We start from the raw sequence: 27,179 nt of genomic DNA, 5'->3' as shown, positions 1-27,179 counted from the left end.
GTGCTCCTGGAGAAGCTGACACATCAAGGTGTGTTGTCAGTCAGAGCTGGGAGAAGAAGCCAGCACAGTTAGGCTGTCACTGTGGCAGAGTGATGTAATTCAGATTTACCTGCAGAAACATTTTGGACAGTGAAACAGCCCGTGCAACCCCTCGCTCAGTGCTCTCAGGGCTGCCTTGGCACTTCCAGAAAGCCCCTGAGCTTTCAGTACATGGCTTGTGATGTTCCCCACCTTAATGAGTCTGAGCTGCTCCGGTTCAGCACAGAGCAAGCGCTACCTTCAGCTCTTTGCATGGAATGTCATTAAAGCTCTTGCACAGGTCACAGGGCAATGCACAATAGAAGACCTTCCCACTAATTATTTCAAAAAGAAAAGCGAAGTTGTGCTCATGTACACACACACAACCAGATATACATTAATATAAATAATTTATTTATCATACCCATTTATAATACATGAATCTTTTCTATTTTATGGTGATATCATTGCTGTTGGTAGATTTACATCTCTTATTAAATTCCCCACACAACAAAACACAATACTACGGAAATATATAGCCCTGCAAACTGATTCAAGACTTCTAATCCAAGTGGTCTTACTGTCTGCAATATTCTTTTCTAAATTGTGCCATTACGTCCCACAAATTGACTTGCAATGAAAGGTAATTTCTTTTTATTCTCTCACAGCTTTGTGGGAGAAAGGAAGAAAGAATGTATCCCATAAAGAACAACACAACAGTTTTCAGGCTGAACTCTCTAACATACACATCAAACCTGCAGTCAGCCCTGTGAGAAGATGGGTATGTTTACTAGGTTGAAGAGATCAGCCGTGGATTTAGTGCAGAAAGCAAAGCCTTTGGGCAAATGAAAAAAAATTCTAAAAATTCTAATTTCCAAGCAGAAAATTTCACTAGCCATGCAGAGAGCACAGCAGAGGCTAAAAACTGCGTGCGAAGACAACGCCTCATTGTCAAACCCAACGATTGAAAATAGGCACATCATGACAATTCTTTTTTTGAGAAATTATTTCAATATTTTACCTCTTTTCTTTTCTTCCCAAATCAATCCGTTCTGTCACTCTGAGAGAGTACACTAACTCCCACATGTCACCCCGTGCACAGGTGCGAGTGGGGGTGCGGGAGGTGAGCACTGAGCACCCTCCGTTTGTCCCCATGTGCTGAAGTCTCCAAGTCCCCACTCTGCACTGCCTTAAGCACAAAACAATTGTTTTCTTCCTTGAGTCGTTCTTGGACTCAAAGCTACGGGTTCACCGAAGTAACAAAACGTATTTTAAACCTCCTGCCGCACGTGTGGTGAGGATGGCTTACCAGTCTACCTTGCAGGTTCTCTTTTATGGGCTGCAGCTGGCGGGGTTGAGGCACCCTCAGAAAGCCACAGGCAGAAACCACATAAAGAGATTAAAGATGCGATGGAGAGAGGCAGGAGGAAGCGCTCCTGTTCATTTTCTCACCCATGTTCCTCTGGAGGTACATCCAGCAGCATCTCCTGTGCAGTTCCATGAGTTTCCAGAAGGATCTTTAGAAGTTCATGGGTATTTTTCAAAAGCCAAAAAAAAAAAACACACCAGCAAACCCAAAGCCTGGAAAAAAAAAAGAAACAAAATCAAGTGTGACACAAAAACTATGCAAAAAGTCATTGCCTACTCTTCATTTATAAGGGAGGAGTACAAGAGATGCAACACAGCTTTGCTGCCTCTTTGCATTCTGGTGGAAGACCAAAGTCTTTTCTCAATTAAAATCCTTGCTAAATGTTGTAACATTTAGCTCCACATATTAAAGATGTTACTTTCTTCTCTAGCTATCGTTCTCGCCAGCTTTGCCTGTTCCAGTTCCATGTGACTACGGAGCCAAGAGACAATTTTTTTCAAAGAAGTCCAGCGATTTAGAACATTTAGACATTTTAGAAACCACAAAGACTTTTGAGACACTTTGGAATGGAGATGGCATTTTTCGGTTCGAATTAAACACTCTATTTGAACTTACAAAGAAAAGTATAAACAGGATTATAGTGATCAAATAGTCACAGGAGGGATGAATGCCACACTGCAAATTATTTTGCTTTTGCAACACCTTTTAATGCAAATAATGAACTATAAGGCTCCCTAATTCTTGACCTAAGAGAATGTCTTCACTAAAGTATTTAATAGGACATAAACAGGGTTTCAGAATGGGCTTAGAAGCCTGATTTAAGTACTGTGAGTAAATAATACAACAGAGAAATAAAATTTCATACATTTTGGATATTAAAAGAAGAAAATCTGTTGAGCATCTTATAAGAAAGTCCAACTATGGAAAACTTTGTTGCGTGTTGTTGAGATGTGGTGACACCAGAGAGGTTTGGACACATCTCCATCATGGAGAGCCAGTCATATATTTTCCCAGCAAACCAACTTCTCCCTGACAAGCAGGTGATGTAAAGGTATTCTGCTCTGCAGAACTGTAGCTAATTGTAAGGCCACACCTTTCTTTAATGAGTTTTCTAAAAGTTTATAGCAAGTTTCCTTAGCGACACAGGTAGGGTTTCATTCACCTCCAGCCGAGGCTGTCATTATGAGAGGATGGGGTTCCAATTTCTGATTAATGAAATAGATAATTATGTACAGATAACGGCGAGAGAGATGTTTCCATGTTACTTTAAACAAAGAAGAGTTAAGGCCTTATCTTAACTATGCGTTGGCACCGCAATGCGAAATGGTCATGCAAAATTAATTTTTAATGTGTTCAATTTATATTAAAAATTTCTGCAAGTGTGTGAATTTTTTTTCTAAGGCTGGAGTGCTACTTCATTTACAATATTCCCTCAAGGTTTTCTTTTTTTTTTTAAAGAGACTCTTAAACTGAAGCCATTTTAAGGGTTTTATGAGACATTATGTGAGCTTTCATATGCAAGTTAGTTGTTAAGTACCAGATATTATATTCTGTAATATGTTTAAGTGATATTAGAGGCTGTATATAGCCTGCAGTAATGGCTATTGCTGCTTTTTTAATTTATCAAGAAAATGTTGCTTAAATAAGGAGCAAATCAGTGCTTGGGTGTAGAAAAAATAAATGTAAAGGAAGTAACAATATTGTTGCGACTTACTTTACACTTTTTACAATGGGGAGCAAAACCAGGGTCTACTTCTTCTTCCTCCTATTGACACACACGGTAAGTCCCGTATTTGAGATGCGGAGATCTGTAAAAAGAGAAATTTCACTGAGTCTCACCCAACAGTTTATGGTCATTGCTCCTCAGGACTTCAAGAGAATTAATATTATGTTCCTGGTAAGTGGATTATTTCGTATGATTCCTGGCATTCAAATGAAGTAGCAGCTAACATTTGGACTTAAATGAGTGAAGTCTTTGAATATTCAGCCTACAAAGGGAAATGTTTTTATTCAGCTGGATGTACTGGTCAAGCTATAAAAAGGATAGAAAAATCAAATAAATAAAAAAATGAAACAACAACAAAAAACCCAAACCAAACACATCAAAACAACAAAAAATAAACCATGACCAAACCAACCTTCATATGGTGAACAAACTTGATGTTTTTTTTCTCATCCCACCCTTCAGAGTCAGAGGAAATAATGATAATAATAATGATAATAATATTAATAATAAAGAAACCTTTAACCTGACAAGCTTGTAGAAACGTAAAAGTCACTTGACTTTCCTTTCAAATGTGCCACTGGCTCCAAGTCCTGACCCAGAAATGAAGCACTTGTGTAGCTGAGCTGCAGAGAAGCGGGACCCAGGCGTGTTTCACGCTGACAGCCCTGAGCAATGACACTGTATTTTAGCCACAGGGTCCCCCCACCTGCCCTCACCTCTTTGTGGAGCCCCAGCTGAGGGCACAGCTCGTTTTGGGTAAAACCTTCCTCCTCTAACCAGGGACCACTCTGCTGTGCCCAGCTGCAAAGTCCCACTTCCCTGCAGAGTTATGACTGAAGAAACGTTTTTTGAATGGAAAATAATCTTTTCCATTTTCTTTCCCTCTCCCAGCTGCCGATTCCCACTCTGATTCCCGTTCTGGAGCTGTGATTAATTTTTTTAAATCACATCATCTTTCTCTTCCCATCCCTGCCTCTCCTCCCCCTCCTCTTCCCCGTCCTCCTCACAGCTGTGGATCCTCACTCCTCCTTCCATCGCTGTCATCCCCGCTCTCCTCCCTCCCCTCAACTCACTTAAATATTGCAGAGAAAAATAATCCAGCTTCATCCAGGCTTTGTGTTATTGCCTCTCCTCTTGTCTGCACTTATCCTCACTTTCTGCCTTTGGCAGGAATGATGCTCGGCACTCTGGAACCCCCCTCTTTAATAACCTGCTTGCAAAAGAGCACAAAATTAGGCACCAAATCGGCAATACGGACCTCAGCAAGCCCTAGCAGAGGGATCTGAGGACGCTCCGTTGAAGAGCAATTTTGCAGGGACCACATGGGCTCCACCAAAGCGACGAAGCGAAAGGCCCGAGATAAACATCTCCAGGCTCCCTCCGCCTGGTCTCGGCCTGCTCCATGACCTCACGCAAAGCGCCTGAAATCTGGTGAATGCAAAAAAATAATCAGTGGCCCAGAGGGACCTTCCTGGCAAGGAGGAGTTGGCCAGTGAGCAGCAGGTCTGTGCTCCAGGGGAGAGGAGGTCAGGACAGGGTTAGCTGCTTTCTCTTACAGGATAAAGCCTCCCTTGGCCTTTTTTATTTTTTCCACAGTTTATGACTATTATGAATTCTCTTCATGGACCAGGAAACTTGGCCCCAGCCTCCCAAGTCTCCAGTAGCTACCAGGAGAACTATATCTTCACCAGATGACAAAATATTCCTCCTTTCATCACAAAATTCTCACTGATGGTTCCCAAGTCTATGGATGACAAAAAGGCAGTAGTCTCCGAGGGAAATATGGCAGTTTTTTGGTGTCTACACCCCATGCATGGTGACTTCTTGTGGTCAGAGGACATCTGCTGCTGTGATCTGCCCATCACTCCTTCACTGTGCTTTTGCATTCCCACCTGTCCGACCCAACAAGTCACAGTGCTGCTGGGTCTATCCAATTCAACCCTTTCTGTGGCAAATTTGCAGGGAGCTTGCACTGAAGACTAGCCAAGAAAATGAAAAAAAAAAAAAAAAAAAAAAAAATACAAAGCAGTAATAAATATAATAAATCTATCAACACCTGAATGACCTCCTGTCCCCCTTCTGTGCCTCGGTCCCTCCTTGTGGTGACCCCCAAGCATCATCCCAACCTTCTGCAGCTCTTCTCCAGCCACGCCTGGGCTCCAGTCTCGGGAGCCAACTTTTATCCACTTTAAAGCTCTTTCACATGGTCTGAACCATTTTTACCTTTTCTCCAAGGACGTCCGTGGAAGTCTCCGTATGGGGGTTTCCTGTAAGTGTCCATGTGGTCAAAGGGCAATTAGGCTTTTCCACGGTCACCAGCTCCAGTCCTGCGATTTAGAGCTTGAGTTGGCTCAATCCTTGATAGGCAACACAGCATCTGCTTCTCTTCACATGCACACACAAAGCCTCACTATATTAATAAAATACTTTCCCACTCTTCACCTGATTAGTCTGTGTGTATGTGCCTTGGAGTCTATTTTATACGTACTACCTATGTGCGTGTACGTATGTACGTGCATAAGTGCTGTTCGTGTGTGCAAATGCACCCTCCCCTGATTATATACAAACAGATGTTTACATATAGAATGCGTATTACAAATTTAAATTGATACAGGAACATAAATCTGAATAAATCACAGCTAAGCTGCAGCTTAAAATAAACATTCTGGAAAAAATAAGCAAATAAATGTGGTTTTTTTTCTTTTTTTTTGGCAGAATGTTTATTTATTTAACAACAGCGATGCAGTTGCTTACACTTTCTACAAATGTTTTATCTCTTCTTCCTCCGCACCTGTCCCTGAGTGAATAGAGCCACATCTGTCTCATCTTGGCATAACAAGTACACATCTACATCTGTGAAAGATGATTCCATTTTTGAAGGAAACACTGTCTACTTTTACACTCCTGCAGTCTGCTAGAAATTATTACACAATGGATTTTGTGTCTTGCAGGAAGGCTGCTAAATAGTGAATAGCGAGTTTGGAAATGATACAACAAAAGTAATGCCCTACTTTAACAAACAGATAGCTAGACAGAGTTATAAATATATGTTTTGTCTAAACTTTACAGATAAGATAGATTCACTGATTACTGCTATCTTCAATTTACTGTTTCTAGCATAGGAGATTCTCACTTGAAAAGCTGAGGAAATGGGAATTGTAGGGTACGGGGATAGTAATGGGATGTAGATGTTTTCACCCACAGCTGCTGAGTCAAAGCCTAGAATGAAGTTGGTAGTGACTGAAAAAATACCTGATGGTTGTTTAGTAGCATATATGAAATAATCATTCCTGGCCTCCCATGGTGTCACCATGGCCAGTGAGCTCTTGGCTTTGGGTCCACTATTGACAGAGGGTTCTTGGTTGAGAGCAGCCACACGCTCATTAATAAACTATGAGGTGAGCTTTGGCTGATATAGTTAAGGGTTTAATGACGTAAAATAGCAAAATGGTCAAAAGCCCCTTGCTAACTGCATCACCGGTGACACCAAACTGGTGAGCAGCAGTTGTTCTGCACTTCTTTTATGGGCTCAGCTATCAAAGCTGAAGTAAAAATAAAGGAAATGTGAAGTGTCCTGAAGTTCCTCTTTCACTGTCATGTTTTCCTCACCATTGCTTCATTAACAGCTCTTGTATTAATGTTATGAAAGCTGTAGAAGAAGCACAGGAGGGGGATTCACCCAGGTGAGGATACTCAGCTTCTCACCTGGAGGGATCAGCCCAGGGAGAGCATTAACCCAGCACACCTGTGGGTGTATTGTCAATCCCTATTGGCAGAAATTTCACAGAAAAATGAGGTCTGGCCAAGAAATAGAAACTTAATCTATGGAAAAAAAAAACCCTGCTGGTAGTAAAATTTCCACTCACCACTTTCCATTGATTCCTGGCCTTTTTTGAATCCTTTGCCAGCCTGGAGATCTGTGCAAAGCATGAGAAGTCTTCCTTGCTTCTCCACCACTGAGAGCTTTCAAACTTAAAAAAAACCCCTAAATACAGAAGAGACAGCATTGCTTTCAAAGATTAATGTCATTTCTCAGACTTTGTGGCTTGTCCTTCGCTATGTTGCAGGGCAGAGTGAGAGCAAGACATTCATTCCTCTGTGATTTCTAAACAGTCCAAAGCACGTTAAAATCAAAAAGAAATCAATTAGTGTTCATGAATCTGATTTCAGAATTGGATTATTTTACAAGGGAAAAGAATCCAAATCAGAATGCATTATCAATTATAATTAATGCAATGCTTTAAAACATATGTGAACATTTAATGAAAAATCATTCTGGTCTCTGTATCATTCTAAGACTCTTTGCCTTGTAGAAAAGGTTGGTTCTTAATACTTGAACAAATAGAAAGGAAGGTTTTCTTTTAAGGCAAGTATGGAGGAGACAGCACAATCTGTACTCAGCTGAGCAGCTTTTCCATATAGGATATTGAAGTATTGATACCCAGGTTTCAGAGGCCATGATGCCAACCCTCTTTCCTCTTTTTTTTTTTCATCATGTCATGTACTATCTTTAGGCTTACTCAAGATTAACTGCTTGATTTACCCATCCTTCCTGGGAATCTATGATTCATATCTTCCCTTTCCCCCCCCTCTCTTCTGCCAGACCTTTCCAACTCCCAACTGCTGTTCTGTCTTCTATATTAAGCACCCCAGGCTCTGATGTACTTGACAATGCCCCTGTACGTTAAACACACACACACATATTAGTGATCTGAGATATTTTCTACAATGTGACACGCATACACCAACTTCAAATTCCAGACCTTTCATAATCGTAATAAATACCTAACATTCAATTTTTATCTGGTTTGTCTATATTATTTTTTAAAAGGAATGAAAAAAAAAAAATCATTGACAGTTATATAATGTGTATTATTTACTTAATAGCTGTTCTGGTCTATTGGGTAAATATATAGTCAGGCAGTTTTTAAAAACACGTATTACGTACCCAAGAGACCAGAGAGACTCTGAAGGAGCTGTTCCAGTCTATTGGAGAAATATGTATTTAGGCAATTTTTCAAAATATGTTAAAACTCCTTCAGTGCCATTCTGGTCAATTGGTTAAATATGTATTTAGGCTTCTTTTTTAAATGCCTTTTATGTAGCCGATAGACTGAAGAAACTGTAACTGCTGAATACGTTTTCATAATCTTTACCTTTGGGTATTGCTTATAGTTTCTTCCTATATTTCAGCTCTGTCCCCTGCTGTTGCATCTATCGCATCGCCAAAGAAGAGATACGTGTGTCACAAGCATCGTCACTGAGAGCAGTGACACAAGTGAGGGCTTATACAAATAGTTTTATATGCGAACAACGTTATGAATGACATTAGTCCTTCTGATCATCATCCTCGCTCACGGAAAGTGATGCTCTACATACATTTTCCCTGCGTTTGGCTCGCTGTCAGTGGACTGACATACTTTGCATTGTGCTGTACTGGTAAGACTGATGGATATTTTTAAACCAGCCACATTTTTCAATATTCAGAGGCACAAAATGGCATTCTGAAGCCCTGCTGTCAGTTCTGGGGTTGTTTATATGAGTGAAGTTTAGCACATGCTTGAAAGTATGAGCTAGATCAGGGCTCAACCAACAGCACTTATATCACTTTAAATCTAAATACATCATTTTCTTTTACATATATATACAGGCCTCCAAAATCTTTTTAGGTGTTCAAGGTGATAGGAAAATCAAATCTGATGGCTGAGCTGTAACACGAGTTTCTGAAAATCATAATGTAAAGTAGCTGTGACAGATGTTAGCATGCTGGGGTTTGTACAACTTCTGCTGTATTTCAGCTCAAGATATATATTTACATCTAGTTCTTTCTGAGTGAGCTCTGGTGAGAGTTTTATACAGCGGTAGAAGCAAGGGCTGGGTTTAACACAGCAGCTCAAGGAAGGCAGATGAGGAAACTTGTTTGTATTAATCCACACTTTTCAAGACAATTATATTTGCCCCACGGTTCCCTCTTTGCTTTCCCCCCCTTTATGGATCAGGTACCTCCACTGAACTACTGTTGTAAATTACTCCAATTTTTTTTGTTGTATAAACAGGACTAAACAAATATTTCCTCCTTTTATCCCCACTGCATGAACTAAATTCCTTCTCAGTTTATTCCTTAATGATAAATTATTAACTCCCCACACATAGAATCGATCCTGTTCAGCCTGCCACAGTCTGTTCGTCCCCACACTATCTTCATTTGCCTGCGCTGATAATTATTTCACAGAGGAAAAGTCTTTACCTGCCTTTTTCAGGTGGGTCCTCAGCTTTCCTTGCAGTCTCAGTTGCTATTGCTGGGGGGTGGCTGGTTCTGATCCACGACTGAGCAAATCTGGTGTTTGAAAACCAATCACTCACCCATCCAAGCGTCAGAGAGCTTGTTCTACCTTGATTTTTTTTTCCCTTCTGCAGAAATTTTGAGATAGGTCACTACAATCCTTAATAATTTTCATTCTCCTCGAATCACACTCTTTTTCATCTGTGGAGGTGGAAAAGACAAAGAGGCCAAAATGAGCATGGAAAAATGAGGATTACACAGGTATGCTCACACCAAGGACAGGTAAAAGTACATGTGCGGATGGACATAAAAAATGTGATGGCCTATACATACTTTAAACAGGCACATGCTAAGCTAGAAATATTCCTGTTGAAGTCAGTGGGGACTCTTCCATTCAAGCAAAGTGTAAACCTTTACAGATTGGAGTAAAATTATGTCACCATTTCAAATAAATCAACTACTTCGTTTTGCATTAAGGCGAGTGTAATAAAAACTTAAGTCAGAGGATTTTTTTAAAGACAAACAAATGTGGAAAAATATTGATAAGAATTCTGACAAGGAATATTAAAAAATGAAAATGTTGATAAGAATTCTGGATAAATTTGATGAGTTACTGCCAAAATAAGTAACTTTATTATCCAAATTATTAGACCAGCTGTAATGCTAGTATAAAAATAACAGTGCATTTCAAGTGATGCTATGTCACTCACATAATTTCATAAACAATGATCAAATCCCATCAGAATAAGAAACATCTTGTCTGTCAAACATTACGAGACGCTTTCCAGATCCACCGGTATACCCAGGCCTTTCCATTAATCAGCACTATGTAGGCTTTTGTTTTCTCTTTTTGACTCATTGAGCTGGATGCTGGGAGATGCTCTCGACAGGAACTGTTGCTGTGTAACATACTCAAGCCTGAAATGTGATTTCTATTTTTATAATACAAGGATCCCTGCTGGCTTAGGGGAGTGCTGGTAGGTGCTGTGTCCAGATCTGGATGTTGAGCTTATTCTGTACAAAGGGTAAAATTCCATTTTTATTAATATTCCAGTTTGTTTGGGTTGGCAGGGGCAAGGAGATAGATATATATATATTTATCTTTTTCACCAGCTTACTTCATAAGTTATTGGGGAGGTTTTCCTTTTCAAAGGATACTCACACGTCACCAGGCGAAATGCGGGTAAAGTGTAACCGGAGCTTCTGAAACAGCTCTGCCAAACTGCCTCACTTCTGCCTGTTTAACCGTGTTCAGGGTCCTCTCCTGGATGAAAAATGAACTTATCAATTTTTGTACCAAAAACATTACTGCACCAAAGTGCTTTAGAGGATTAAATTGCATTAAAAAAAAAAAAAAAAAAAAAAAAAAAAGGAAGAAAAAAGATTAAACTCTTGTATGTATATTAACCATCTTTAAAATACACAAAATTATATATAAAGGAGAAATTGTCACTGCTGCTCCACAACCAGGAGGTTTCTCTGCTTGTATATGGCAGTAACTGTAATAGAGAGCAGGATCCTGGCTTAATGTACCATCAACATAATTTAAATTGGCAATTTCAGTGATCCTAAGAATATTTTTATTGTATCAAAATGTGTGACAGCCTTGTGATGAGCACAAATGGGGGATGAGATCAGACCCAGTTGCATTTGATTAAATGGAAATGTGATGTTTTCAACAGTCAAAAAACGCTGGAGACACCATCAAAGTTATCAGTGCCCATCTCTTCACAATCTCTACTATGATCATTATGTTCCTGTACCATTGATCTACTACAAACCAAAAATTAATTTAAAGGAGGAAAGATCTTCAAATATTTATATCTGAATATATGTGTGGGCAAAATGCAGACTGGGAGCCAACAGCTTATTACAATAACCCAGATGAACACTAAGGCTAAATCTCAGAAGAAGGACTGATATTAAGATTTAGCCCAGATTTTGAGTCCTCCTTCCAGATCTGTGCCTGCACACGTTTTCTTCTTGTTAATTTCTTTTTCCTGTTGTAAAACTTGTTGCTTCTATCACCAGAAAAGATTCCACGTGCAGCCATTTGATTTGTGAGTGTGTGCCCTCTGGTCAAAGCACCTGGAGTCAAGAAGTGAAAAATGCCCATTGATGCGGAGGTGCATCCATCAGTGACTCCATCAGCTTAGCAGTAACTCAGCCTTTTCTAACAGGAATTTCCATTTTTCATGAGATACTAAGTAAACTCAATATCATAAAAATGATAAAATAATTATCTATTAAAGCTCTATTGAAGCTGGCTGGGCTCAGGCCACTTCTATACTCCGTCATCCCCTGCAAGAGAAAATAAAGTTGCTACAAAATACCCGAGTCTACTAGTCCTGACATCCTGATTTTTCCCCTGAAGAGCAAATATCACCGTATCCAAGGTTTCCTTTGACTTTGAAATATGAATCTTTGTTTTGTTTTGTTTTTCCTTAAACTGCTCTGGACACCACTCACAAACAGAAATGTATATTCTCCGTTACCATCAAATTGCAGAGTTTTAATGTTTCTTCTCTGAACTTTGCAATGCAGCAGTGAAAGCAGAGAACCCACCTGATTTCTCTCCCTAAGAAAAAAAATTATCTTAGTCATGAATAAGTATGGATGTGCACACCATCAGTGCTTCTGGGAAGACCAAGAGAAGACGACTTGTCCCCTGGATACGGAGATGGGTTTTAAGTTATGAGCAGATCCTGGTGAAAATCATGCAGATCCACCATAGCCAGTGGGAGCAATTCCAAAGGGGATTGAAAGAGGAAATAAAAGCCCTCCTGGTGTCAGAACCTCCTCTCACCCTCCTATCTGTGAAACACATGGATGGATGGAGCTCCAGCACATCTTGAGCTCAAGGCTTCTGCCTTCAGGAGCCCAGGACTGGGGTAACAACTCAGCACGTCCCCATCAGGGAGCAGAGAAATAATCTGGATTTATTACATGCTCTTATGCATATCTGAGAATGCAGATGTGGGGTTTTTTGCAGGATTTTTCTTTTTCTTATTTTAGTAAAATATTTAGAAAAGGGAGGTACTTCCTTACAGTACATCATGCGTTATAAACTAGTAAGAGGTAAACATAAACCCTGTGTTTTTTTTTTTCATCTTACACCATATTATTCTGAAATCAGCTTAATAAGCAATGAGAATGATACCTTATGATATCAAACTTGAAAAAAAAAAAAACCAACAAACAGCTTGTAAAATTGTTAATGAGAATCCATTTATGGGAACCAGGTGATCAAAGTCATCATGTTGATTGGCCTAAAACTAAGTGACATTGTTATAAAATATATTCAAGGTCCTTCATTTTTTTTTTTAGCTACAGTCGCAGCACCTGAAAAGCCTATGATAGGCATATTTGTATGATATATAAAAACTTAAGTATTTATCTCTCTAAAAGGCGAGACTCCTTGCTTGTCAGAAATTTTCTTACTGGGAAGGTTTCCAAAACCCCTCTCCTGTAGCTTCATGGAATTTTCTCAGCTCTTGTGTTTTTGCTCCTTCTCCACACCTCTTCCCCAGTGCAGGGAGGCACATCTGTCTGTTTTCTGCCTTATCAAGCAGACATCTACATCTGTGAGGAAAACTCTACTTCCTTAGCAAAAAAACCTGTATCTGATTGTGGTAATAAAGCACGACTTCCTCAGTTCAAAACATACATCAGACAGGACCAATTACTTCAAATGACTCATAGCAACAGGCAAAGCAATAGTCGTCTTTTCAAAGCCTTTGAACTTCTACCGCTTCAAAGGTGTACTAAAAAGTGGTTATGAGGCGATTGTCTAAAATTGCCAAATTACCAATTTCCAAGCTTTTGACGTTTGTTATTTCGAGCAATGAAATAAAGGAAAGCGGTTTGCTCACTCGCTGAGAAACAGAGAGCAAAACAAAAAGACATTTCCTAGGTGAAGAGAGCTCTTAATGTGATACATTCTTGAATGCAAAACAGAAAAATACTTACCCTTTAATCAAATAACATAATTAGATTACCAAACAATACACAATAATAATGCAAAATGCAAACAATATGATCCAAAGCTACTGAGTGAACTTAACAGGCTTTTAATCACATCCTGGAGGTCAGACAGGCTCCAAGTGTTATTAATGGGAATCAAAGCTCTTCACTTTTAGGTCACCAAGTTGGATGTGGCACCAGTTGGTTCTGACTGAATGTCATAACCATCTGTGAATTACCGGCGAGGCTGACATGGGCTCGCGGTCTCAGCAGACCCGAAGGACAGGTGTTTGCAGAATACAGAATTAAATACACTTACGAAGTTACTGTCTACAACTGCCAAATGAATTGTTTCAGACATACCAGCTTCCACTTTTCTTATGGTGGACGGAGCATTGTCCTTTGTGGTGGTGGCTTTCTCCTGACAAGAACCACACACACTGACCAAGAGATGCAATAGAACTTTTCTTAATCTAGTTGGTTAAGAGCTATTCTTTGGTTGGACTGATCTGCTCTCTGTAACTGTCATCATCATGAAATGAACTTTAAAAAATTGAGAAGAATCCTATATACTAAACATCATAAAGCATACTATTGCTACCTACTGTGTCAGAGACCTTTTGGTCTTCATGATGCGACTGTTATTTTAGTTTTATCAGGAATCTTCCAGTATTAAGACTACATTTAAATAAATATAGCTCTAGTTCAATTACGTGCTTCTGATTGCTTCACTGTCTTATTGAAACACTGAGTTTTGGCTCGTCATTTATTTTATTGACTTTTTACCAGTTTTCTTAAGGATGAAGGTGACCAAGCATGTGTTTAAACAGCACTTAATACAACTTACCATGCTCCATGTCGAGTGACAAGGAAGCTCTGGCTCATTGACACTGTGGTACCACTACAAGAAGACCAGGAAACAGGAAAGCCGAATTTATCCATGCAGGTGGATACTTTTCACAAGCCCCTAAAAAAACAAGGGAGAGTTTCCACCCTCATGTGTTTATGTCAGAAAGTATGGTAATATATCCTCCAAACTTCTTTTGTAGAGCTCTAAATCTCTGCAGATTTATGTTCAACTTCCATCACAGCACTTTCTAGCTCCACTAGGTCACATTTATTAATACATATCATTGAGCACTGGTCCTCAATATCAGAAGAGCCATAACATTTTTGTTCAGGAGAATGTGGATCTCCTCTGAGCCCATTAGGAAAAAACACTAGAGAAAAGGACTCAAACATTCCTAATTTTTTTTCCTAGAAGTCTGGGTAGGAAGAGTATGGGCAAATGCAGGTGAATAACTGCTGAATAAATTATTGTCCTTTTCATTGGACCAGGCATATTTATTCATTATTTCACTTTTAATAAATAATTGGGGTTTGTTCTCAAGAGAGTTTCTTGTCACAAATCAACACTAAGACTGAAGTTACCTCACTCCGATGTTACTGAACAGGGCAAACACGATGCGGTGCCATTCCCTAACTGGTGTAACTGTTCAAATCTGTCTTTTCATGCAAATAGTTATCTATATGGAATCAAGGAAATTAAGGTTCCATTATCTATATATATATATATCTATATATCTATAATATCTATATTAAAACTATTTTTTCTCTACAAATCTTGCCAGAAATATGTTCACACAACTATTCAAATAGAGAAATCCAACAAAAGAGAGGTAGAGAAAATTCATTTAAAAATCCCAGTAGTCACAGTGGAGATCTGTTCAGGGCTAGAAGTCACTTCTGGCTTTGGTAGGAAGAAAGCCTACAGGCACTTCTTTTTATGAGTAAGTTACATCTGTTCAGGCACTGTACTTTCCTAACACCATACTTTTGTTTTTTAGACTGAAGATCCTTCAAGTCTAGCAGCTCAGATGCTTGCATCCGTCTGCACCCTTTTGGGTAAATACCTGTCACTTTAGGCTGTATTCTTTGATTATCTCCTCCACAGTGTGATTCCAATCACCCCACTATCACACCGCTTCTCTCCTCCAGCACATGGTCAAGTGCCACCAACCCAAGACCTCGGGCTTCACTCCAGTTAAGGAAATAACAGTTTGCGTCCAACAGTTTCTGCCTTCTCTTGCCAATAACACTCAAAGCATCTCCGAGATTGATTGATGGAGCAAAGGAACATGGACTACCCAGTCGGTGTCTAATCAACTCGTTTCTTTGCCTGTCTCTTTGCTGGGAAGGAGTCAAACAGCAGGTACTTTTGTACGAAGCCACAGCTTCAGCTTAGCCTTGTGTCAACAGAAATACACCGATCTCTCCAGGGAAAGGAATTTTAGAAAGCATATTTTCTTCAGCAGCTATTGGTCACTAATCTGGAAGGACTAAGGAAACCTAGTCTTGGTCTGTGCCAGAGGTTTTGAATTGTCACTGAAATCTAAACCAATACCAAGAAATTTCTCCCATGCACCATTTTCTGTATCAGGGTCCAGTCTGTATTTTCCCATTCTCCCACAGCACACTCACCCATGCCCATAGAGACTTCACCGGCGACACCCTCGTTGCTCCCGAAACATGTTCTAATGCCGCTTTCCTAGAAAAATAAGGTATTATCACTGTTCTTAAGCATTGGTAGAATCTCTGAAAAAGGATCATCAGCCCGGAAAAGACAAGAAGCACCATCAGAGAGCATAAATTGCCCATTAATTTCCTTTCATCACAGGACGATAAATGCAAAGAACCAGAGTATAAACATTTGGAGGAACTACTTATGGTCCCTACACTTTGGTACAACTCCAAATGATGTTTTCTGTCATCCACTGAGGATCTGAATTATGAGCACATCAGCATGTACATTTAAACTGAGGATGCCCAGATGGGGAAACCTTCTCACCAGAGTTACGAAATACCCATCTGCCGCATATTAATACTCTTCAAGGGATTATTGTTTCACGCTGCCTGGCTGTTGCGGTTGGCGTTTGGAGACTGGGATGTAGGAGAGCAAACCAGTGTGGTTCTGGAGTGAGGATTAGGTTGAGCCACCATGGGACACCATCAAATCAGGGACAGTCTTTAAAGCTCTGACATGGCCCATTCTGAGCAGAAAGGGTTTTGGTAAGCAGAGCATCGCCTTACGGTATCAATTTGGTCAAATAATATGTTTATGGCACTATTATGAGATCAAGAGAAACGGTTAACTGAAACATGACATGTAACTGTTAAAGATTATACACTATCAAACACCAGCCAGGGACATCGAAAGGAAGAGTTGGTGCTTATAAATAAAAAATGATGTGGAAATTAAACAAACAACCCATGGAGACTATTTCAGGTTTTTTCTTTCCCCCCATTTCTTACATTAAACCACACAATAAATGTTCTTTGAGTTGGAGAGGTTTAATCTATGTGCAGAAAGGGAATTGGAGGCCGATTCAGGGTTTTTTTTTTCCTTTCCTTTCCTAGAGGCCTCGTTTTTATTTTCTTTTCAGGTATTGATTGTGAAAGTGATATCACACCAGAAGGTGCATTGATATGGTGTTGAGTAACAGAAAACTGCAAAGACTCCTTACAGTATAATCAAAGCTTCTGTCCAAGCCCCACACTCTGATGAAATCCAATCAATAGGGACGATTAAATGACACATACAGAGCCATCAATATTAAATACAGCCCATTTCCTGTACAAGAGCAGGGCAATGTAAAGTGGACAAGATAAAACTTGAATAGGCAGGTTATTTACAATGCCTGTACAGCATTTAAGCAGTGATGAAAGTTGGAAGCATGGATCATTTACATATTAATCAAAAAAGCAAATAAGCTTTTGAATGCACATAAAATATAGTTTGTTGGGTTTGCCATGTTTCCAAACAATAAATGGTTTTAAGTCATAGTTTGGAGGAGCAAAGTCAGAAGGGAACTGATTCCAAACTGAAAAATCGTTGATTCTGCAATCTGTAATTTTAACAAGTCATTTGGTTCTTACAGGGCTTATTTAGAAGTCCATATCATCTCCCTTTTGCCTGTGCAGTGAAAGATAGGATTTATGATTATTCACAGAATGGTTTGAGTTGAAGGGCCCTTCCCATCTCCCCCAGTGCCCCCCCTGCCATGAGCAGGGACATCTTCACCAGATCAGGTTGCTCAGAGCCCCGTCCAGCCTGGCCTGGGATGTCTCCAGGGATGGTTCATCCACCACCTCTCTGGCCAACCTGGGAGGCTGTCCATTTCAACTTCAGTCTACGTTCTGCCTCTAGAGTTGGCCAAGAGCCTTCCAGGTAGTGCTGCAATTTTCCACCACAAGCAAACGTGCAATATTTGGATGGTTTTGTTCAGAAACGTGCTCAGGCACATCCACACTGAAAAGTGGGACAATCTAGCCAAGAGCCAGTGCAGCACTGTGCCATGCAGGATTGGCGGCTTGGGTCCAAATGTGGGACAGTTACGTTGGGTTGGCACTGCCCTTGGCAGGACCTCATCAGTCCCAGCCCCAGGCTGCCATAGCCTCAGCTGGACCTGAACAAGCACTTCTAAGCTGAGGGATGTGGTGGCAGAGCAAACCCCGCATGATTTGAGTATACCAGTTCACAGCCACTGACATCCAACCAGTTCTATTTTTATGCTGAGCGAAGAAAATGTTCACCTTCTGCAGTGATTCCAGAGAAGGGAATGGAGCTGGGGAAGGAGCTGGAGCACAAGTGTGATGGGAACAGTTGAAGGACTTGGGGAGTTCAGCTGGAGAAGAAGGAGCTGAGGGGAGACAGGGACACAAAGAAACAGCCTCAAGCTGCACCAGGGGTGGTTGAGGTTGGATCTTAGGAACAGTTTCTTCCCCAAAGGGTTGTGGCGCATTGGAACAGGCTGTCCAGGGCAGTGCTGGAGTCACCATCCCTGGAGGGGTTTAAAAGACATGAAGATGAGGTTCTCAGGGACAGGAGGTAGTGCCAGGGTTGGGTTAATGGTTGGACTCGACAATCTTAAAGGTCTTTTCCAGCCAAAATGATTCTGTGCTGTTCCTGACATTACCTTTTCTGTCAGAAAACTGATCTGAGGAAGATAGAAATGCAAAGGTAACTATAGATATGAAACAAAGATCTCAGAGAAAAAACCAACTTCCAACAGTCACTCCCAAAGAGGACAGTGGGTGGTCCAAGCAGAGGCCAAGCACACATGACATTTGCCATTTTCATATCTCTCAGTGGTTGTCAGGGTTACCAGAGGGTCCATCAAAGGAAGGTTTTCCTTCACTGAATTCCCTCATGAGCATGTCTTCAGAGACGCACTGTGGTGCTCTCCTTGGGCTACGGAGAGTCCATCACCCAAACCCATCAGTTGACATCAATGTTTTTTGATAAATTCTCTCTATTTCTCTCCTGTGCCACTCAAACTGCTTTCACCAGTTCATAGAGGGTCCTTGTATTGCAACCACTGAAAAACACATCTAATGAGCTGGTTTCCTTCTGACATTTTTCTTCACACCATGACTTCATGACGTGCAGATGGGACACCAAGAGAAAATCAGAGATCTACTAGCGAAACCAAAAAACTGATAGATGCAGAGAAATAGGTTAAAAATATGGATCTCCAGCAAAACAGGCACTGATACCACATTGCCTTTTGTTCTTGAAAGAGAAGATAAAGGATGGATGAATTCCCTGCAGAGGGAAGGCAGACAAAAGCAGCAGAAGATTGGTAAGAAAGGTGCTGCTGTGCTACCTCTTCATTCCACATTCTTCACTGCTTTTCACACATGAATCCTCATCCTATTGATTGATAAATGCGTCTTCCTTTCTCCTTTTTTTTAAACATTAATTCATTCTTTTTCAACATGAAGCTTTCACAGTCCCTTTGAAGCTAATAGATAAAATTATTTATCACCAAAACCTGCGCTGGTTTTAGTGGAAGCCTAGTAGGACTGTTGAGAAGTTTAAAGTTAATCATATATTTATGTCCTTTGTTGTACTGGGCCATAAATATTTGGTATCTCCAGGATGAAAACCCTTCATCTTAACACAATTTTCTGGGATTTTTTAAAAAAACTCCTCAATAAAAGTTTTGCCGAGAAAGTGAGCCTGAAAAATGTTCTTGGAGGTGACACTACTCTCTGCCAGGACACTTTCACAAATAGTGTGGGGACAGCAGGTTGTTTGCCAATGAAAAGCTACTTTATCTTGACAAAATTGAAAATTGATGACAAAGTGATTGGGTATTTCTCAAATTGCTGTCAAATGTAATGACATTGGGTGTGTTCCAATTAGTTTTGTAGGCTTTCAAGATACAAGCTCTCTGTCCTTGCCTTATGTGTAAAAACTTTGTGTTGCGAGTCTATTCTGCTAAAAGACAGTTATAGCTGCTACAGCTCTCAAAAATGTCCTAGGGAATAAGACTGAGCTGACATATTTAGTCTTGACTAAACAAGCAACTTTCACTTTGCAAAACCTGAGCTTTCTTCTCTGGTTTGATGTGACATTATTGACGCACAGTGTAGGCTTGTAGGTCACTTTGCAGGCAAGACAGTATGGCACAGGTTGCTGACAGGATAATGAAGTTCATTTTGATGGACCGGTAATTAATTATACCCTTATGAGAGGTATCACAAGTCCTGGGACATACTGAGAATCCCACCACCAAGAGCAGAGGGGAGAAGAAAGACAAAAGCTACAGCAACTTCAACATCTCCCTTCTTCACGCTGATGAGCTGGTAACCAAGATCTCTCTCTCTCCCTCGCTATCTAAAGTACAACCAACATAAAGCTTGGATTGGATTGATACGGAATGCTACATAAAATGTTTGCTTATAATTATTTCTAGCACCCTTTTGAAGCTTAGGGATAAAACATTTCTAATTATTCAGCAGGCCGTTGGAACTCCTAGGCCTCTGTAATAGGGATTTAGCAGAACAACAAATAACGTACAGGGATCCAGATGAAAGGAGTGAATTTGAAGGGATTATTACCATAAAAAAGCAAATGAGTACTTGATGGAGTTACAACAATACAGAGAGTCAGACAGGGATAGAGAAATAATGCTAATTGATAAATACCTCGCTGCTTAAGCTTTCATTTGAGCTATGGAATAGTTGTAAAATGAGAGATACCTGTAATTTCCTTTTCAAAAAGATCACTCTGTTTGAAATACATATAGAAGGAAAAACTCTCAAATGCATCTTTTCTTCACTCCTCCCACGTTCACCACTTGCCATTGGTCATTACTGTCACAATAAGTAATTCTTAAAAAGGAAGGACCAGACTTTTTAATGGCCTTGCAGCTACAGGAAGGTTTGCACCCCAGTTCAGGATGAGAGCCCAAAAATCTTCTGACAGATCCTATGATCTGCACATACAGGAATACCATGGGCCATAGGAATCAAGGGACATGCAAGGAATGAAAACCAGATTTTCTGCTCATTACAATATACCACCAAATTCCTATGTTATCTTGATCAGATTCAAAGCAGAGCAAAGCAAAACACCATCCCTGGAGGTGTCACCATCACTGGAGGGGTTTAAAAGGCATTTAGGCGAGGTTCTTAGGGACATGATTTAGTGCTAGACTTAGGTTAGGTTATGGTTGGATTCGATGGTCCTATGATTCTATAAGGCAACCACAACAACAACCCCCTCCGCCATGAAACATAACCTAAGTCAGTGAATCATGATTTGTGAATAGTTTGAGGTGCCAGACCAGCTCTCCTCCCTAATTTTTTCAATAAGACAGACAACCTTTAGGAACTTTGCCTTAAATAAGGATCCATAAAAGTTACAAGTGGCACTTAAAGCACAAAATAAATGTTTCATATTCAGTTCTGTTATAAGCAACGTCACTACAACCACACTAGTCATTTCCCATACAGACAGTTTTTTGAGGATACAGAAGCTGTCTTGCCTAAAGGAGGGAAGGAAATAAATCTGACTTTGTACATACATGAAGAAAGAAAACATTAATAGGCAACTTAGCAGCTACTCTGCAAGCTGTATGCTTCATTATGTGACAAATATTGTTTTAAAGGGCAAAGATATGCGAAGCAGATGTATTGTAACTATCTCTAAAGCAGAGTTTCAATATAAGACGTTCTTCAACAGCTCAATACAGTCAGTTAGAAGCTTTCTTCCCCTCCGTAATGAAGGTAAAATGTTAGCATTATAAATTGCAGCTTAGAGAAATTATATTCAGACTTAAAAAAAAGAAAAGAGAGAAACCCTATGCACTAGATTAGCAGGGGTGGATCGTCTTGTTGAGGGTTGTGCTGCCAAAGCCTATTAAAGTAATTCACGTTTTACACATAGACATTACCATTTTCTCTGAACTATAACGTCCTTGGAGTATTACTGCACAGAGACATCCAAAACCCACTTTAGATGGGGCACAAAGGCACAGTTTGAGATTTACCTGTGCGACTTGTCTCGCAGGTGACAAGCATTAAGGCGGAAAATCTACACTTCTGTCAGATAAGCAGGAATTCTTAGTTTCTTAATTCACTTGGAAAGAAAGGATAATTACCTGAACTTAATTTCTGTGCCCATCTCAAATGGACTCTAGGGACAATCCTACAGATTAATGCGCTAAGAACGTAAGATTCAGAAAGAGAACGTAGGGATGTATGAAATAGGATCTCTTTTAAAAACCTGGATCAGAAACTGTATCCTGAACAGGGGAGGGGGAATCAGAGGAAGGGGAAAATCCAGCGCAGCATTAACACCTTTTGCTGCCTCAGCAGATTCAGATTTTGACAGTAATACTGATGATTTTTAAAGGTTGACTTTTTTCCTTGCGTTCTGGTGGATTTGTGAGATTTCTGTGACCTGAATGCTTCAGTCCTCAGGTGATGTTCATCAGGATTGCTTCTCTGAAATACAGACGGATTCACCCCTTCCCATCCACTAAAGATTTTCTGCTCATCTACACTATCATAATAATCTAGTGACGTTAATTAATTTTTTCTGTGTTTTATGCAATACTGCGTCTGCCTCTTCCCCGCCTCAAACTGTTTCGGTTTTGTTCTTTCTTGTCGTTGTTATTGCCCTGTGCCTGCTAAGTAAATCTGCAGCGTGTTACTTTAAAAGAAAAAATGAAATAAAGCTCATGTTCATAGTGCCAGTCAATAACACTACAGCATTATAATCAATTGCTATTTGTAGCAGCAGGACGAGCAATGGGGGCAGATCAGTGCAAATTACTGTCACCGTGTGCTGGCGTGTCGTGCAACCAGCCTGGATCACGTAAGACAAATGACACCGCGTTCAAGGGAGGAGACAGGACTTAGTCATACCTGTACCACGGCAGAGAGGCCCACGCCGGCTCCAAACAGGACGAGAACACGGTTAGAAAAACCCGCAGAATTGATAAGGTTAGAGAAATAAATTAATCCAGCAACGAGTAGTGCTGCTGAGATGCGAGGCTAAATGCTTCTGCTTTTGCAATGGGTTGAAGAATGGAGGATTACAAGTATCTGGGGATCTACAAAAAGGTTAGATAGCTTTTTAGTGAGCACCGGTGACGTCTCCGTTGTAGTTTAAACTGATGGTTTGTACAGGCGCCTGTAAGCCGTGGGGGTCTTCAGTTCAAAACACCTGTTATGATCAACAATAATGCCAAAATGAAATATAATAGCACCCACCCCCTTTCTATAGAAACAGGACTGTTTGTTACTGCTATAGATCACAGTAATGTAATTTTTTTGTCTGCGTTTCATTTGAGAAAAGAAATGCAGGCTCTGATCTCGGTGGGGGAGCAAGCTGTTATCTCAGAGCTCTGCTCTGGAAGCAGCAGGTCAAACAGGTAATTTTAAAGATCGAACTACTCAGTACTTTTTGTTTCAACGCCTTTGTGTCCATGAATTAGGCAGTTTATTTGGAACCCCCACAACTGCGGGGAAATGCAAATGGTGATTACCGGGGAGAGAAAGAACTCGCTGTGGACTAAGACCACGTCCTCTGGAAAACAAAGCCTTGGCTTGCAGAGCAATGTATGCTTATGAAATTACATCTGATTACCTGGCCGAAGGACTTCTTATTGATTTGGGGAGGTGCTCGACAGACTGCACTGTGACTTGTAGTCCTCCGTTCAGCCTTCAAGCAGAGAGTGAAAGAAGAGGAGAGGAAAAACCACCTCCAGGACCCCCCACCAACCTCATGTCGTCCAGCCCAGAAGAAACCCATCTCCTGGCAAAAAGGGGGATTCAGCAGCAACGCCAACGCAAACACTGAGCTCACTTCTGGGACTGCTGCAAAGGATGACAATTTATTGCCCGTTTTAATGATACAGTTTGCGATATGCATACTTGCCAACTGGGAACTGGAGTGAGATCAATGAGTTATTTTACATTGGTCCCTGTATTCTGGGCCAGAATGAAACTGTTGACCTGGAGGTGAAAGTCTCTCATTTTATTTCTGGTCCCTCTGAGTCATGTAGTCACCAGAAATAACACTGAGAGCAATAAAACCCAGCAAACAAACAAAACTAAGCAAACATCAAATATTAAGGAAAAAAGGTTTTGCCAAAGAGGCTCAGCACATGTTTTGTGAAGCTGCATAATCACTGACAGCGAAATCTGGAGCATAAAAAAACCTTCTCTCTTGGAGCTCAGGATTCTTCTCTGAAGACAAATGTTTTATAATAAATATTTTTGCGTCTGTGGAGCTTTGTGCAAAGTTGGACATGATATTTTTTGGCAATATCTGAACATCAGGAGGAATCTGAGAAAGTGTCACGTACTGTACTGGAGCCGGTCGCTCGGTGAAAGCCCCGGCCGTGAATTTACACGTCACATACGTGATGGGCTGAGCAGAGCAGGTCGAGGGAAACCGGAGAACTTCCTACGTTCGGCCTTTTGCGCAAAGAATCTGTCTTTGTATCTGCTTTTATCCGGGAGCTGAACTACCGAGGTCTTCACCTTTCTATTGCCAATTCGCTCTGAAACAGAGAGGAGATGTCCTTGTAGATTTTTAGATCCAATATTTGTCCTGTTTAGCAAGACCAGAATTACAGTTTCTTATTATTACTATTATTAATATTATGAATCATTATAATGATCATAATGGATTTTTTGCTACCCTTGTAGAGTGTAGTTTCCAAAGGAAATTTCTGTCTATTCCTGGCTAGCAAGCGTACTAGTTTGGGAAAAATAATCTTCCACTCAGATGTAGTTTAACTTCAAGTAAGAACTTGTTGGCTCAGAGATTACTAAGGAAAATTGTTTCGTTTTGCAACTGCAATTCCTATATTTAAACAAATGGGATTTTCCTTCAGAAATGTTTGAACTATGGAATTTTCCTTTGTTGGACAAGAATCAACCAAGTGTTTGCTACTAATTAAACCAAATCAGTTAGCTGAAAAGGAAAATCAGTGAATTTTCAAGGACCTTCCTACTAAAATTACAGTTTTGAATATAAGAAGAGGATTTAATCTGATTTTTTTTTTCCTACATTTCAGGTTTTATGCATTTCTATTATTTTGAAGACTATTAGGGATTCAGTCCCTCCTGGCATGTCAGCTTTACGTGATCTGCATCCAGGATCTGATTCAATTCCTTGTTGTCTGAGACCTTACAAACTACAAGGTTTAAACCTTTACAGTAAGTGCTTCTTAAGATCTCAGACAACAAAGATTCAGCTCTGTAACACCCTGAGATCAACCACGGATTTCAGAAAAGCAGCACACGTGCAATGAAATCGCCACATTCTGCAGTGTTGGGATGCAGGGTTGGGATGCTCTGAGTGGCTTGTTTGACCTCATTTTACTTTACACAAGCATAAGACGTAAATGGGAGACACGACAGTGGATTTCATAGCTTTGCAATTCATTGTTATTATGTTTTTTAAAGCACGGGACAAAAATGCATAACATTAAATGAATGCACTACCTTTTTCTTGACTTTTCCAGGAACTGCATTTAGGTTATGATTGCAATATTGAAATATTCTACTGCAGAGTAGAAACACTGAATTCCTAATGTTGCTATACAATGTATACCCCTAAACGCATATAAATTGATAATTATCTAAAAAAAACCCCTAAACTTTTCTGTTTGAGAAAGACTTTGGTTTTACTTTTCTGGTTTTCTGGCATTTAGGGAGTTTTAGTTGAGAGACTGGAGCTGCACAGTTAACAAAAATCAATATGCACTTTGCTGCAGTGGATAGCATCTTTTTTACCTGTTCTGAGGAGCCAAACCACTTGGACATACAGCATGATATTATTCCTAACACCATAAAAAAATAAACTATGTATTTTAATTAGCATAACAGGGTCAAATGGCAGAAAAAAATATCACCTGTGATACAAAACCTCTTGCTATTATAATGATACAGTGTGTAATTCAATATATCTGTTGAGATATTGACCTTCTGCATTATTAATGGCTTTGAAAAGGGTACTGCTGTCTTGCAACTCCTTAACAGGTGGAAACCAAACATTTATTGGTTTCTATATGCCAGATTACTTTCAAACTAAAAGTCAATGCAAATATGTTTGCAGCCTGAATTTTTGGGGCTTGTTTGTCGGGATTTTTTTTTTTGCTTAAAGCTTCTTCTTTACTCCCTTCTCCCCCAGAATACCTCAGTCATCTGAATCCCTAATTTCAGAGCAGTAATCACAACAAAAATATTACATTTTCTATATGTTCACCTTTAAACAATATTTTTGAGTCAGATACTCCGCTATCGAGCTATCCCAAAGCGGAGCCCAGTGCCTCCCACACTTAAACACACCACAAATTCTACAAAAGGACATCTTAGCATTGCTCTTATTTACCTTGTTTTGCCTTCCACCGATAACTGTCTGCTGTTGACAACATAAAAACCATTCAGACAGCAAAAGGTGTATCTGGTAGGACATAAAGTTGATGGTTTTGTTTGTTTGTTTTTAAAGTTCTAAACGCTGTTTTGAATAATTTATACATAAGTTATGAAATGCATTTCACGTCTTCCATTATTTTTAAAAACGTTTACCACTCAAAATGAGTTATATTTGAAGATCTCATTTCCACCCCCCCCATTTATCAGTTATGCAATAGAGAGAAAATATGACCATAAAAACATGATATTTTTTCTGCTTGGAAAAATCAGTTAAATATAAACCAATATTTTACCAAATATCTTGTGAATATTCCCCCTAAGGGTCAGATCTCGTGTGACTTTCAACATAGCAGAAAGAATTTATGTGCAAATCAACCATCAAGCATAAAACAACAATAGAGACAGAAGAAAAAGAACCAGAATAAATGAAGAAAAAGAACAAATTTTAAATTATTAAATCTAAAAATTCCAAAAATACTGTAAGAAAGGCTGAAATATAAAGCTTTTTCTATATTCCTTTCACTGAAATTTTAAAAAGGCAAATATACTACACTTCTATTAGGAGAAACCATTAAAAATAGCCACGACCTCATTTGTAACATCACCAAATATTAGCATTTCTTTTTATTCTAATTGTCAAACTATTTACATATATTATGCTATATTCAATGTACAGTGATGTTTAACTGATTTGGAAGCACTGACCTATAATCACAAAACAGATAAAAGGAAGTTTTAATTTCTTTTAAAATATGTTCTAATTTTAAAAGTCTGTTTGTAATTACTTTTGTTTCCTTAGGAAGTGAATTTATATATTATATGTATTGGGGTGTTTTTGCTAGTCCTGGGACGGTTAAAGCACACTGTGGAAATTTCAAATTTAAGTCAACTTTCATTAATACCACTATATCATGATATCATTACTATTTCATTCTCTGACATTCACCTGCTACAAGTGACACTAGAAAATGCATCAGTCAAATTTGTAACTTGTCGGCTCTAAATCTTTTCTTCATCACAGATTTCATCTGTTAATTGATCCAGGTCCCAGCATTATGTACCATACCCGGTATGAA

General features: G+C 39.7%; 1 long non-coding RNA gene across 3 annotated transcripts; it reads right to left on the bottom strand.

Annotated features, from left to right (window-relative positions):
- Positions 1–411: 411 nt before the first annotated feature.
- LOC110360152 (uncharacterized) lies at positions 412–26,477 on the bottom strand. Of its 3 annotated transcripts, XR_010473954.1 has the most exons (11): positions 26,060–26,477; positions 22,579–24,221; positions 15,841–15,907; positions 14,207–14,326; positions 10,559–10,660; positions 9,361–9,597; positions 6,980–7,098; positions 5,337–5,440; positions 4,187–4,323; positions 3,102–3,778; positions 412–1,599 (listed from the first exon to the last, which is right to left on the bottom strand). It is a non-coding gene; the product is annotated as an uncharacterized LOC110360152 (long non-coding RNA). The 3 variants fall into 3 exon arrangements; XR_010473953.1 differs by having other exon boundaries at positions 3,102–3,195; positions 6,980–9,597; XR_010473955.1 differs by lacking the exon at positions 4,187–4,323 and having other exon boundaries at positions 3,102–3,195; positions 6,980–9,597.
- Positions 26,478–27,179: the final 702 nt, after the last annotated feature.

The sequence above is a fragment of the Columba livia genome, chromosome 7, assembly GCF_036013475.1.
Source record: "Columba livia isolate bColLiv1 breed racing homer chromosome 7, bColLiv1.pat.W.v2, whole genome shotgun sequence".
Lineage (NCBI taxonomy): Eukaryota > Metazoa > Chordata > Aves > Columbiformes > Columbidae > Columba > Columba livia.
Note: the sequence above shows the minus strand (reverse complement) of the source record. Positions and strands in the feature narration are given on the sequence as shown.